At 42.7% G+C, this 14,403-nt stretch overlaps 1 protein-coding gene and 1 long non-coding RNA gene across 2 annotated transcripts in view; one reads left to right on the top strand and one right to left on the bottom strand.

The window, feature by feature from the left end:
* The window catches only part of CTTNBP2 (cortactin binding protein 2), a 182,187-nt gene that overhangs the window by 127,696 nt on the left and 40,088 nt on the right, over nucleotides 1-14,403 (bottom strand).
* Nucleotides 3,782-10,326, top strand: LOC123357313. The gene is made up of 4 exons (XR_006575530.1): nucleotides 3,782-3,849; nucleotides 5,059-5,105; nucleotides 6,669-6,725; nucleotides 10,255-10,326. It is a non-coding gene; the product is annotated as an uncharacterized LOC123357313 (long non-coding RNA).

Here is a 14,403-nt window from a genome sequence, read left to right as displayed (position 1 = left end):
GGCTCTTGGCAGTGCTTGCATGGGGGGCTCCCCAGAAGCGGCGACATCCCCCTCACTCAGTTCCTAGGCAGGGGGGCCAGGCAACTCTATGTGCTGCCTCTGTCTGCAGGCACTGCCCCTGAAGCTCCCTTTGGCCACAGCCAATGGGAGCTGCGAAACCAGTGCTCTGGGTGGAGGCAGCACGCAGAGTTGCCTGGCCATGCCTCTGCCTAGGAGCTGAACAAGGGGGATGTCGCTGCTTCTGGGGAGCCCAATAGGTAAGCGCCGCTGAGGGCCCGCCTCACCTTGTCCCATGCCCTAGCCTCCTACCCGCTCCCACACCCAAACTCTGCTGCTGGTGGGGAGGGGAGAGGCACAGAGCCAGGTAGGGAGCCTGCCAGCCTTGCCAACCCCCTCCCCTCCCAGCACCAGTGGGGGTCCCAGGCTGCACGCCACCTGCACCCCTTTATAATACAGCAGGGGTCCTGGGCCATGCGCTGCCACCTAGGCCCCCTCCATCACCAGCGGGGGTCCCAGACTTCCCCCCCTCCCTCAGGTTTTAGTCAGGGGTATATAGTAAAAGTCCTGGACAGGTCATGGGCCATGAATTTTTGTTTACTGTCCATGACTTTTACTAAAAATGCCCATGACCAAAACGTAGCCTTAACTATAAACAAAACCAGCCCACAGCAAAGTTTTAGAAGGGAGTACAGGGATGGTGGGAAGAAAAATATGTTTGCAGACCTCATTCTATGTAATACTGTAAAAGCATTTCAAACATCTGCAGGTGCTATTAATCCAATCTAAAGAGACCCTAATGCACACATATTGAGAGTAAATGCAGTAACTGTAGAGTTACTCACACCTGGGTCCTCAAGCAAAAAAATAATAAATAATAATAATAATGAACTTTTACCATGATTAATCATCTGATTTGTTCAAGGTCAGTCATTCTGTTAGACTTTACATTAGAACTTGTAAATTACATTAAGTAGCTTTGTCAATTTACTAACTAAAGTAATACTATCTGTTAGTTGAAGTTGCCTTCCCTTTGGGAATATTTTTATATTTTGTTTATTTTTTTCTTTTAAAAATGACTCTTTTAGAGAGCTAAAAAATGAATGTCACTCATTGGTATTAATGAGCAACATTAGCCATACAAATATCTGTATAATAATATGTTTTAAAATAAATTAGAAATATTTCATATTCTCAAATTTCTAAACACTACCTGGTAAAAGTATCATCAGGATAATTGATAGATAAAAGATAAAAAAAGATGCAACACCACACACCAAGTACCAACATGAAGTTTTTATTCAGGCAATACTCGCAATTGTCAATGGAAGTTTTGCCCGAGTAAAAAGCACATGAATGGGAATACAAACACTATGAAACGACCACATTTGAAAGAAACTCCATTGGGTGGAATACCTGTGTCCTAAATAGGTTTCTGTTTGGTTTTAAATACAGATGTAGGTGGACATTTTCAAAATCTAATAATGGAGATGCTGATGCGTTAGCTTGGTATATACAAGGTGGTAAAGTTATAACTAAAGACTTAAGTGGCGATGACTGCTGATGAAATACATCTTTATAATATGATTTTCTATTGTGCATGAATAAGTAGCATCTGATTTGCCCTTGGCAGCTTAGGTCCATCATAGTAATACTACTATAAATTTCTATAGCACTGTGACATTAGGTACCTGAATTTACTGATATGAACTCTATTTGTAATACAGATGTTAGTGAGTTTAATCTTGTCTCAAAAATATTTTGTTGTTATAATCAAAATATTTGTTTCCGGGCTAAATAGTAATGTTTACTAAGATAAATAGATGTTAAAGGGTAGACACTATTTAGAGAGATGTCAGAGAACTTTTAAGAATGGTTTTGTGTTCAAAGCTTATTCAAGATATAATTCTAAATCACTTACATATATTTTAAGAGAATTATTTAAAACTGAAACTGGAAGAAATATAAAAGGGTTAAATTAAAATACTGTAACTTCAAAAAAAACCTACTGGAACTGTAGGAGGAAGTTTAAACTAGAAGATGAGGTAATTTAAATGTAAAATGAAAATAATGCGTGGGTTGATTAAGCCTTTAGAACTATACAAGTTGTTTCTTACTATAGTAAATATGCTTCTTAGGGACCATTGTCTATGGATCTTGAGACAAATATGCCTTTCAGAAAGCTGGTACAGTGAGCAAAGACTGCCAATCTGTGCAGTGGAGTATAGAAAGCTAGAATGACAGATAAGGGGAACCTCAGACTTGAACATGATTACACAGTTGACAGCTACAAGCGTAGTAGGACAGCCCAAAATAAAAGTGACTTTCTATACAGGGTCTGGTCTTCACCCTTTGCAACTGTTCTGCTGCAGAATCTCTTATAATTCACTAAATAGTTTTGTCTGGTCAAAGTCTCCCAGCTTTTCCAACAGGCTTTTTTTTGGACATCACAGAACACAGAATACTAGTGTACCCAGCGTTCCAGAAGCCAAGCTGACAGCCTGGGACTGGTTCTGGGTTAAGAATCTCACTCCAACCTTGGGACAAGAGACATGGTAGAACTGGAACCACAAGTTCTGTTTCAGCACACCAGTTCCAATAATTTTAAATTTCAGGGAACATATAGTAAATATAAGAGTCTGCAGTTACCTAAAGACACATCTGAAATAAAGACAGCAGGCAGATTTTTTCATTGTAGCCGGCACTGCTTCAGATCCATCTGCTATCCTCTGGCAGAAAAGGATCAATTCACTTGCTCTCCCTCTTGCCTCTGCTGTAGCTGTTGAGATTCTTGCTGTTTGTTTAAAAAAATAAAATCCAAGACCAATCTTCAGTCACACTATAACAGTCTCAGGTTGACCCTGAGATCATCACTGTCCGTTGGGAATAGGGATAGGATTTCATCTTCATTAAATTCATACAACCCATGAAATGTTAAGCCTCACAAGACAACATTTTTATACCAATTAGAGACCAAATTATATATATTAATCTGTACCACAGTAATTTTCCAACTCCATCAGATATTGCAAGGCAGTGTAATCTTTTACCCTCTAATATTTACTTAGATATAAAGTTGGAACAACAACGGTAACTGGTACTGTCAGAAATGGGCTAGTCACTAAGTGTCTTTATCAAATTGTTAAATCTACGTTGGATTTAAAGCAAATAAAAAGGGCTACAGTTACTTACAGCGGTATTGATAAGTAAACAAATATAACTTTAAAACTAAGTAAGAATTAAACAAAATAAATAAAGAGAAGACAAGGGTTAAAACACCAAATATGGTTAAATATTTTAAAATATTGAGTGACAAGTATAAGATTAGCAACAAAATGTGGTAACTGACAGACAAGTGCCATTCATCACCCTAATTTGATCTGATGCTGTATCGCACTACATCATCTGTCATCATATTGTCTTTTTAGATTGTAAGTGCTTCAAGGCAGGGACAGTCTCTTCATATATGTAGCACTTAGCACATAAGGCACTGTGTGTAATAAATGTTTTGCTTAACCTACTACTTTTTAAATATTTAATAGAAGTTCAAAAACATGCTCCAGAGGGATTAATCAGGTGGACTATCATGACTTCCAGTAGGGAGGTAAGGCTGCTCCCACAAAGGAACAGATCTTATCTGCTTCTATTAAATGAGGTACAAACTGAAGTATGTAAATAGTGATCAATCCTGCAAGGAGCCAAGCACTTTAGCCTTGATCCTGTCCAGCAAGCCACTAAAGCATGTGCTGAAATCTTATCATGTGAGCAGTCCCCCTGACTTCACTAAGAGTCAGTGCTGAGCTTCTTGCAGGCTGGTGCTTTTTATGAGCTGTTATCAATGGGACCACTCAAGTGAGTAACTGCTTACCAGTGTGTGTGTGTGTGTGTGTGTGTGTGTGTGTGTGTGTGTGTGTGTGTGTGTGTGTGTGTGTGTACGTACAGTGGAAGGAGGAAGGTTTCACAATTTGACCCTATGTGATTTGAAGCCTTATTACAGCATCATAATAACAACATTCAAGTTTATACATCTAAAATTACTTCACATCTACTCTATTAGTAAGTATTTTTATGATTAAGGGTTTTTAGAGCTTTGAAACTAATGTCTTTTAAGAGTTGCCACATAATTAGTGGCAAACTGTATCTGCATTTACAGGTCAAACTTGCAAGGTTATAGGGGTGAGAGTGGCGTCGACTGCCTCCTTGTATACTGGTGCTTTTAACAGGCAGTCGTCTAGGTAGGGAAAGATTATCACATCCTGCCTGCGAAGATGTGCTGCTGCAACAGCGAGAACTTTGGAAAATACTCTTGGGGCCATGGATAGGTCAAAGGGGAGCACCCTGTAGTGGTAAAGCAGGTTCCCAAGAGCGAATCGGAGGAACCTTCTGTGCGCTAGGTGGATGGTGATGTGAAAGTAAGCATCCTGTAGGTCGAGAGCTGAGAGCCAATCTCCTTTCTCCAATGCCGGAATTATGGTTACCATCTTGAAGAGCAGTGTTCTCACAAACTTGTTTAGTTTGCGCAAGTCCAGAATTGGCCTCCATCTGCCTGTTTTCTTCTGAGTGAGGATATAATGTGAATAAAACCCTGGGCCCCTGTGCTGAGCTGGTACGGGTTCTACCGCTCCTAATTGCAGGAGATGATTTATTTCCTGCTGTAACAGATGCTCGTGAGATGGGTCCCTGAAGAGGGATGGGGACAAGGGGTGGATAGGTGGAATAGAAAAAAGTGGATGGAATAGCCCTTATGTATAATTCCAGAACCCATCTGTCTGAGATGATGGATCTCCAGAGTGGGTAGAAAGGTGTAAGGTGGTCCCCAAATGGGCTGGAAATTAAAAGTGACTCTGGAATTGGAGAATGCGAGGCTCCCACGCCCTCAATCAACACTTCAAAATGTTTGCCTGGAAGTGGATGGTTGAGATGTAGACAACTGCTCTTGTGTTTGTCGGCATCTCTTCTGGTGCTGCTTGCGGCATTGGTCATAATGTCTTTGAGGCTGGGTGTATGGGGCAGACCGGAATCGTTGGTTACAGAATCTGCCCTGTTTCTTTTTGTTCGCAGGGACATATATTCCCAGTGTCTTTAATGTTGCACGGAAGTCCTTCAAGGTATGTAACGATACATCCACGCTCTCTGCGAACAATTTGTGGCCTTCAAAAGGTAAGTCCTCTATGGTAGCCTGAACTGCCCTGGGAAAGCCAGAGAGGTAGCCAGGAATCTCTCTGCATAATGACGGATGTGGCGATTGATCGGGCCGCCGTGTCAGCAGAATCTTGAGAAGCCTGCAGGGCCGTTCTGGCGATAAGGAAACTCTCTGTTATACTGGCTTTATATTGTTCTTTTTTGTCTGCTGGAAGGTGTTCAATAAAAGTTAACATCTGCAAAAAAATGTTGTGTGTGTCCTCAGCTAGTAAGGTGGAATAGTTGGCTATGTAAAACTGGAGGGTAGCCGATGAATAGGCTTTTCTGCCAAAGAGGACTAGCCATTTCCAGTCTTTATCATACAGAGTGGTTTGACCTGATGTTGCTTCCCCCTTTGATTAACTGCCTCTACCACCAATGAGTTTGCGGTAGGGTAGATGAACAAGAACTCAGCTCCCTTAGCCGGTACACAGTACTTCTTGTCAGATCTTTTACAAAAAGGTGGAGCTGTGGCTGGCATCTGCCAGACAGTTTTTGCAGGCTCAATAACGGCTGCATTACTGGGTAGTGCCATCTTGGCTGATGGAGAGGCTTGAAGTTTATCAGTCAGCTTATGCTGTGTCTCTGATAGCTCTGCCAGTGATATATCAAGGGAGTCAGCTACTCGTTTAAACAGATCCTGAAAGGATTTGAAGTCATCTCACGATGTGGGGGGAGATGGCATTACTGTTTCGTCAAAAGACGAAGAGGAAATGTGGGTAGGTGGGAGGATGTCACCCTCTGGCCTATCCTCAGGTTCTTTGGCTTCCTCCTTTCTGGGGAAGTCAGGGCAGATGCTGATGATGATCATGGTGTCCTGGGTCTGGGTGGTTTTGGGGGCTTGATGTTCTGGGCCCTGTATAATGCCCAATTTGGTGGGAGGGCCATGGGAGGGGGCACCCATTGTGGGGGTAGCCAAACTGTGCCCTGCAGCTGCGAGGGTTCAGGTTAGGGTGAGGAATGGCAAGGGGTGCACATTCCTACCTCCACTTCCTCCTCTTCATTTCTGGAGAGAGGAGGGGCTGAGCCAGCAAGAGTAGTGGTAAAGCTTGCCCCTGATCTGGCTGGGGTGCTGTTGGTGCTGAAAAGCGGAGTTCCCAGAGTAGAAGTAATGAGGAGGTCCGCCTGGCTGATGAACTGTTGCGGGACCAAGAGGCTCAGTACCGACGGTGGAGGCAAGCTCTGGCTGGGAATCAGAGTGAGCGTTGCCGGTGCCGCACACTTGCTGTATTGTATCGGTGCGGCAGGTGGCGCCATAGCACTGCTCAGTGCCTGACTTTTCTTAGGTCCCCTTGGTGCTGAGCTAGGAGGCTTGGTTTTGTTATGTGTGCCTCCATGAGAACTAGACCGCATCAGGTCTTTTGCTCCTCGGGATGCAGACAATCCTGGTGCAGTCAGTACCGAGGCAGACTTTGCGGTTGGAGATCGCTTTTTCTCAGGCAAATCTTGCTGTGGTGAAGAGTGAAACTGTTTTTTTGTGGCTTTTTTAGGAACAGGGTCCTTATTAGCTGTTTTTGAAGAGGATCCCATATCTGAGGCAACTGCAGGTGAGTGTTGGCCAGGTGGTGTCCTGGACTTGGGATCGGAGGCAGGTCTGAGGGATTTCTCCAACATCAAAAGTTTTAGTTGGAGATCCCTAGCCTTTTGGATAATATGTGTGTCCCCCCAGACACATTGTGTGTGGCCGTCTGTGACTGGTATCGAAAGTCTGCAGGTCAGACAGCACTTGAAACCTGGAGAGCCCTGCCTGTCTGAGAGGCTGTATTGAATAAAGAATGGGAATAGTCCAATTTTAATGCCTCTTTAAGTCATTAGGCAACTGCCCACCTGAGGCGGGGAAAAAGGGAGAAAAATGGTAAAGAAAAATGAAAGGAGAAATTAATAAAGGAGTAATAACTGAGAAAGGGCTGAAATAAGAGGAATATCTAGAGTTGTTAAGGACAATGCTGTCATTCCGACAGAAGCCAAAGGTGGTAGAGAAGGAACTGGGGGACGGTTGGCTGCGCACACAGGGTAACCGCTCGGCAAGATGGCTGCCACGTGCGCGTGGCCAAATGGTGCACTGTTACTACAAATCTCCTATTAGAAGTGCAGGGGCACCAACACAGCTAAAGTGGAGTACCCACAGGGACACACCTCTAAGAAGAATATCTGGTTTCACTTCCTGCACCAATAGTTCTAATTCTTCCATTTTGTTACCCAGGCGCCTTGCATTGGTGTATAGATGTCATAGTTGTTTCTGCTTGGCTTTCCCCAGATTCCTCACCCGATTAGGGACAGTCATTCTACTGTCAGTATCGCCTACCTGGCTGTTAGTGCCAATGCCAACTATGCTTTCTCCTACCTTCTGCTATTGCTTTTTCTATTGCTGTATCCTCTTTCTTAATTTTTCTCCACTCAATATTAGAACCAGGCATGGAGATTACATGAGCATCTCCCAATAGTCTCCCTTGAATGCCTAGTTAAAAGCTTTTTTTTTTAATCAGTTGTGCCAACCTCCATCCGAGGTCTATTTCCCTCCCTACTAAGGTGGAGTCTGTCCCATGAGAACAGTCCTCTGTCTGTGAATGACTACCAGTGGTTGAACATCCCAAAGTGCTCATTTAGCACCACTACCTGAGGCATCTGTTTGATCATCATAATCTTGTTTCACCTTCATTCTCTTCCTCCTAGGTACAGGCAGAATCCACTGAAGATCACTTGAAACTCCACTACTTTAAGTGTCTTCCCTAGCCTGGCATAATCTCTGATGCATTTTTGTTCTTCCTTGCAATCTTCTGTGTATCATCCTCTATCCTTCTGGGGCTCCAAACTCTGGCTACCTCCACTGACTCTTCCTCTCGTTGTTGGAATAGCCGCTCTTTATTCCTTGCCCTCTCATCTTCTGTTACTGCCCGCTGCACCCTTTCTTTATTTTCCAACTCCGCAAACCTGTTCCTGAGCTCTATTTCTCCATTACTAGCTGGTCTTTTCCTCTGCCTAGTTCTCATAGTCACATGCTTCCACTGGCCATTCTCCCTGCCAGCAATCTACCCTCACAGTTCTCCAATCTAGCTTGCATCTGAAAGTCTTGAATTTTCCCTTCAGTCTCCTCTCACCTTCCCTTCGTCATCTGTTTGAGTTCCCTTTGAAACTCAACCACAATTTCTACCTGCATCTCCAAACCTTGGATCTTCTCTTCCAGCAGGTGGCACTTCATGCAAATGAAGCTCTTTTCAGGTACCTGCTCCAAGACAATGTACATTCCACAGCTTCCACATCCAGTCATCTTCCTTGTTTCTTCCATTCCTTGGATCACTACCACTACAGCCTCTCTGTCATAGCCCTCCCCCATAAACTCCTATGAAGAGGAAAAGACACCCACTCACACCCTCCCTGAAACTCTTACTTACAAACACCCACTGAAATGCCCCCATTTTCAGCTCTGTTTGCAGGCTCCTGTACCACTGCTGCCATGCAGAATATTTAATTAATGTCTGTGGGTTTGTTTGTTTGAAAAGCAGATGGAAAAACAGTGACATTGCTATGGGGCAAATAGTCCTGTCCATGAGAAATAAGCACAGATCAACAGGACCAGGTCTGACTTTTTACATATACAAACCCACAGTATAAATTTACTTTTTTTCTAAATTTCTAAACAAATTGTAATTTCCCCACCTGACTCCCCCAGTCTTGAAAAGGTTTGTTCTTTTGCCCGAATTTTTAATACAATGCTGTCCCCCTGACTCCAAGCATTTTGATAAGCCTGGGCAGAAATTAGGAGAGCTGGAAATGAATGATGATTAAAACATTTATTTATAGGCAGGTAATAAACATGCTAGATAACATCAGACCTTCACTACACCACTGCCAGCAAGACAAAGTCTTGCAGAACTATTACTGTGTTATTGTGTAATAAAATGAGTGGTGCTGTGGAAAAAATATCTGCGAAAATTGGATAAAAAGTTTCTAAAGTGACTAAAAGTTTAAAGAATGGAGATTTTGTATTTTTATAATGCTCTATTATTTTTGTACGTTTTACTTATAGTAATGCCTAGTGACCACAATCAGGATCAGAATCCCATTGTGCTAGCCCTTCCTTAAAGAGCCATATAGCCAATTTAGTTCATTTTGTCATCCATTAATCATTGTAAAAGGAGAAGACTCACGAATAGAAAGAGACAGGTAACTTGTCAAAATTACAGAATTTACTTGTTACGGCCTGCAATGTGAATATTCTATGGCACGCAGGTTTTTCCTGAGATTTAATCTAAATTTGCTATGCTTTAGCTTGAACCCATTGCTTCTTGTTCTGGCCTTTGTGGCAAGAGAACAACTTTTCTTCATTTCTTTTATTGCAGCCTTTTAAGTATTTGAAGACTCTTATGTCCCCCGTTAATCTCCTCTTTTCCAAAACTAAACATACCCAGTTCCTTCAGCCTTTGCTCATATGGCTTGCATTCCATCCCTTTGATCATCTTTGTCACTCACCTCTGAATCCTTTCCAGTTTCTCTACATCCTTTCTATAGATTAGTGACCAAAATTGGATGCAGTACTCCAGCTGAGCCTAACCAGCGCTGAGTAGAGCGGTACTATCAGCTCCTGTGACTTGTATGCTATGCCTCTATTAATGCAACCCAAAACTACATTTTGCTTTTTTTTGCAACAGCATTGCATTGTTGACTCATTCTACTTATTATATTTAGAAGAGGTGAAGGTGTGAATGTCACCTTCCTCATTTTCAGGGCCGGCTCCAGACCCCAGCGCGCCAAGTGCGCGCTTGGGGCGGCATTTTGCCGGCAGGCGGCTCCGGCGGACCTCCTGCAGGCATGACTGCGGAGGGTTCGCTGGTCCCGCGGCTCCGGTAGACCTCCCGCAGGCATGACTGCGGAAGGTCCGCCGGAGCCGCCTGCCGCCCTCCCAGCGCACCCTCCGCAGGCACATCTGCAAGAGGTCCCCCGGAGCCGCGGGATCGGCAGCACGCCCCCTGTGGCATGCCGCCCTGCTTGGGGTGGCCAAATTCCTAGAGCCGCCCCTGCTCATTTTCACTTCTTTTAAAAAGCCTATCATTGTGACAATCTCTGGTCTTCTGACAGATGGGTGGACACTGCATGTAAAATGGCCACATGGGTCTTAAGACTCTGCTTCCCCTGGGCAGAAAACATTTGATCCCGAAGTTCTCGGTCTGGTCACAGAAGATAGAATTCAAGTCTTCAACTGTACATTGTGGAGTGCTGTTACTAGAAGATCTGTCTTTTAATTGCAGTCAGACTCCTCACTGATTTAGAACTTCCTAGTGCAATTTTATTTTTTAATATTGATTGAAAGCATCTGGTGTTTGTCATGTTCTCTTGTAGTATGTATAATATACACAAGCTTGCAGTTAAATTGTTCCAGATATATTGTTCAACCTTCACAAAACCAAATCTAAATAAAACAGAGCAATGTATTGTGGCATACTGTAAGAAGTGGGTTTTTTAACCCATGAAAGCTTATGCCCAAATAAATCTGTCTTTAAGGTGCCACTGGACTCCTCATTGTTTTTTTGGATACAGACTAACACAACTACCCCTCTGATACTTGATACTGTAAGTTTATCATTGTCATGATTTTAATTTCTTGGTGCGTAATTTAGAACAAAATACTATAGATTACTGAAAATGATGTGCATAATTTATATGTATTCATCTAAAGTGGAGATATGTATTCATACTTCTGACTGGCATTTCAACAGCTGAATTGCAATCATGCTTTCACATCATTGCCTGTGCAATAATAAATTGTATGTAATAAAACTTCATACACCAATTTGAACTTGAGTGCCCGTTATATATTGTTACTTTCTTGTGCTGGTTGTCATGGAATGTGATACTACATTTTTGACAGTGGTATATACAAATAGAATTACTGCTAACAAAAAATAGTTCTGTATGTTATTAAACTCTCAGGAGAAAACATAATTACACAGAAACATCAGAGCTGCAAAGTTAACACCTACTATTATTTGGAACTAACGTTAAGGGGTTATTGGAGAAGAGCCTGGGAACTGTGGGGGTTTTTTGTTTTTGTTTTTAAGAGGAATTGAAAAAAAGTAGCAATATAGTTTTGTTTAGCAAATAATCACTTAGCTGATAACATTTCTGACTATCTAGAAGATGATACAATATATTCTTGTTTGGTCCCTTGGGTGCCTGGTAATGATTAAGTTAATGAATAAATCTAAATTTCTTCTACAAGAAGTCCTACGTCCTTGTGTGCCAAAAAAGCAGATCTGAGGAATAGGGTGAAAGGCTAAATTTGGTATTTCTGGCTGCCAACAAGACAGACTGTGTTGCAGCAGGTGCCTTTTGGAAATCAAAAAGAACATGCATGCAGGAGGGATGCTAATATGTATGTATGAGAAGAGAACTGCCTGCAGGCTTTCTGTGGGAATAACAATGGTAGGCCTGTGCTTTTGAGGACAAAGTAATCCAGAAAGGAGTGATTCTGACAGTACTTATGTTGTAACTTCTGGACTATTGGAATTTTTTTTTTAAACTAGAAATGTTGTTTACTACTGAAATTTTACAGAGACTGTGTGTAATTTGTTCTTACAGATTTGGCAAGTGTCGCTGATTGTTTAAAGGTCGTTACATTTGCTTTTTATCTGCTCAAGGATCTAGGCAGTGTTTACTTGTCCTTGGATTATCACACTGCATCTCTTATGATTAAATGCTTTTTAAATATTAGTTTTTTGTAATTCACTGCATCTGGCAGCCAAAAAGCATTATTTCAATATTGCAAGCTGTTTGAATTTGTTAACTGGTATTTTGAAGTTTTATCTTTTAACCCTTGAACTAGTCAGTATGTGAAATGATTTTCCTTAATTACTTTTGAATGCTGGTTGCTACTTCTGTGTTGTTTTCTAGGTTTATAAGTATCCAGCCTACTCTTTGTATACTTCTCGATTATCCAGTTTAACAATACCTTTTCAGCCATGATTATAGATAATGGAATCTATTTCCCAGTTCATCTTAAATCTCAAAATAAATTCCTTCTAATCTACTAGGTTAAGTTACTTATATTTTTGACATTTCTTTATTGTACAGCACTTCAAGATGCTAATGAGTTTTAAAAAAATGTGTGGGGTTTGATAAAAGTGAATTTAATCCTTGTTAAACAAGGCAGCTTTCAATTTGCATTGTCAGTCTTCTACTTACCTAGAACAGGGGTGGGCCACATCTGGGTACGGAAATTGTATGGTGGACCATGAATGCTCACAAAATTGGGGGTTGGTGTGCGGGAAGACAGAAGGGCTCTAGCTGAAGGCATGGGCTCTGGGGTGGGGCTGAGGATGAGAGGTTGGGGGTGCAGGAGGGTACTCCGCTCTGGGATCGAGGGGTTTAGAGGGCAGGAAGATCAGGACTGGGGCAGGCAGTTGGGGTACAGGAGAGGGGTCAGGCTCCGGGCAGCACTTAGTCAAGCAGCTCCCAGAAACAGCGGCATGTCCTTCCTCCAGCTCCTACATGGAAGTGTGGCCAGGCGGCTCTGTGCACTGCCCTGTCCTCAGGTGCCACCCCTCTAGCTCCCATTGGCTGCAGTTCCTGGCCAATAGGAGCTGTGGGGGCAGTGCTTGGGGCTGGGGCAGCATGCAGACCCTCCTGGCTGCCCCTATGTGTAGGAGCCAGAGAAGGGCCATGCTGTTGTTTCCAGGAGCCATGCAAAGTGGGGCAATACCCTGATCCTGCTCCCCAGCTGGAGCAGGGGCAAGCCCCAGACCCCACTTCCCAGCAGGCTTTTGAGGGCCCAATTAAAATGTGTGGAGGGCCAGATGTGGCCCCCAGGCCATAGTTTTCCCACCCCTGCCCTAGAAAATGTTATAACCTACTCCTAGGAAGATTAGTTTTTCTCCTTCCATCATGCCTCAGTCCTGACTTTGGGAAGATTCAGGTTGAAGGCCCTGTTCCACTTCAGGCTGAGGGGAATTGAACTGGGTCTCCCATGTTGTGGGTGAGTTCCCAAACATGGGGCTACAGGTTAAAGGGAGACTGCCACTCCTCCCTCATCCTCCTCAACATTTTGTAAATCTGATCCTCTTATTTTTGTCAATGTTCAAAATATAAATGAAAATTCTGAGTCACATCAAAATAAAACATTTGACTTTGACATTAGTGAAACACCTCAGTATTTTTCAGTTCAGTTTAACTATCTGACAGACTCCAACATGAATTTGCTAACAGTTTGGGTTTGATTGAAACAGCTTTTTACAGTGAATAAACTATTTATTGAAAAAATTTCACCCAGCTCTACTTCCATATTCCATTATCCTGAGTCATCCAGTTCCATATATTTATATTGCTCGGTGAAGCATGTGGTCACTTAAGGGTTCAGCTCTTTTAGCAGTTAACTGCATATGGAAAGTCATTTGGAAAGAAATGAAAACAAAAAAAGTTGTCCATCTTCTTTGTGTATAAGAAACACTGTGTAGATCCAACATAATGAATTATGATGAGCCATACATATGTTCTTGATTATTTGGCACGTTGTCCCATCATTGAGCCTCCAGACTTTTTTTTTCCTTGGATGCTTTAGAAAGATGTAGCTTTGTAGCTGAAAAGTAAAGCCCACTTCTGCAGCCCCTTTTCTCAGCTAACAGTTCACAAGTCAGAAGCCAGTCTCTGATATGGGCTGCATACTGGAGTGTGTCTAGAACAGATAACTAAGCACTGTGATCTTTCATTAAAACACTAAAAAGACTGCCTTAATTTTCTGGTCATCCTCTCCTATTTTACAGATTAACAGCTCTGGCAGGAATGCAAACTCCTCTGTAGATTCTCCTCCACTGCTCATCTTGACCTTTTGTCACCTGATGTCCTTAGTACTTTAAGACAGTTCATTCATTCATTGGGACCAGAAACCCACTAACTCGCTGTTAGTGTCAGCTAGGTGCCCAAGTTGGAAAAGTTTGATTTGCTTACATAGAATGAATGACTGCTACAGGAGTGTGGTAATTATTCACTCCTTGTACTTTGGCACAGAGGGGCGCTGACTCCCCATTATCCTAGGTAAAGTAACGTTTTGGCCATGAAATGCGGCATAACAATGAACAGATCTTCTGATTAGGTTCAGTGCCCTTGCAGATGAACCAGCTACTGCAGGAGAAAATTGACTCTTCAAACAGAACTGTACCAATAGCACAAGAGAATGGATGGAACCCCCACCCTGGAGCACAGCTAACAGCATGTGAGCAAACAGTTCAGTGAAAG

Source organism: Mauremys mutica, chromosome 1 (assembly GCF_020497125.1).
Source record: "Mauremys mutica isolate MM-2020 ecotype Southern chromosome 1, ASM2049712v1, whole genome shotgun sequence".
Taxonomy (NCBI): Eukaryota; Metazoa; Chordata; order Testudines; family Geoemydidae; genus Mauremys; species Mauremys mutica.
This window is presented reverse-complemented; position numbering and strand designations above follow the sequence as displayed.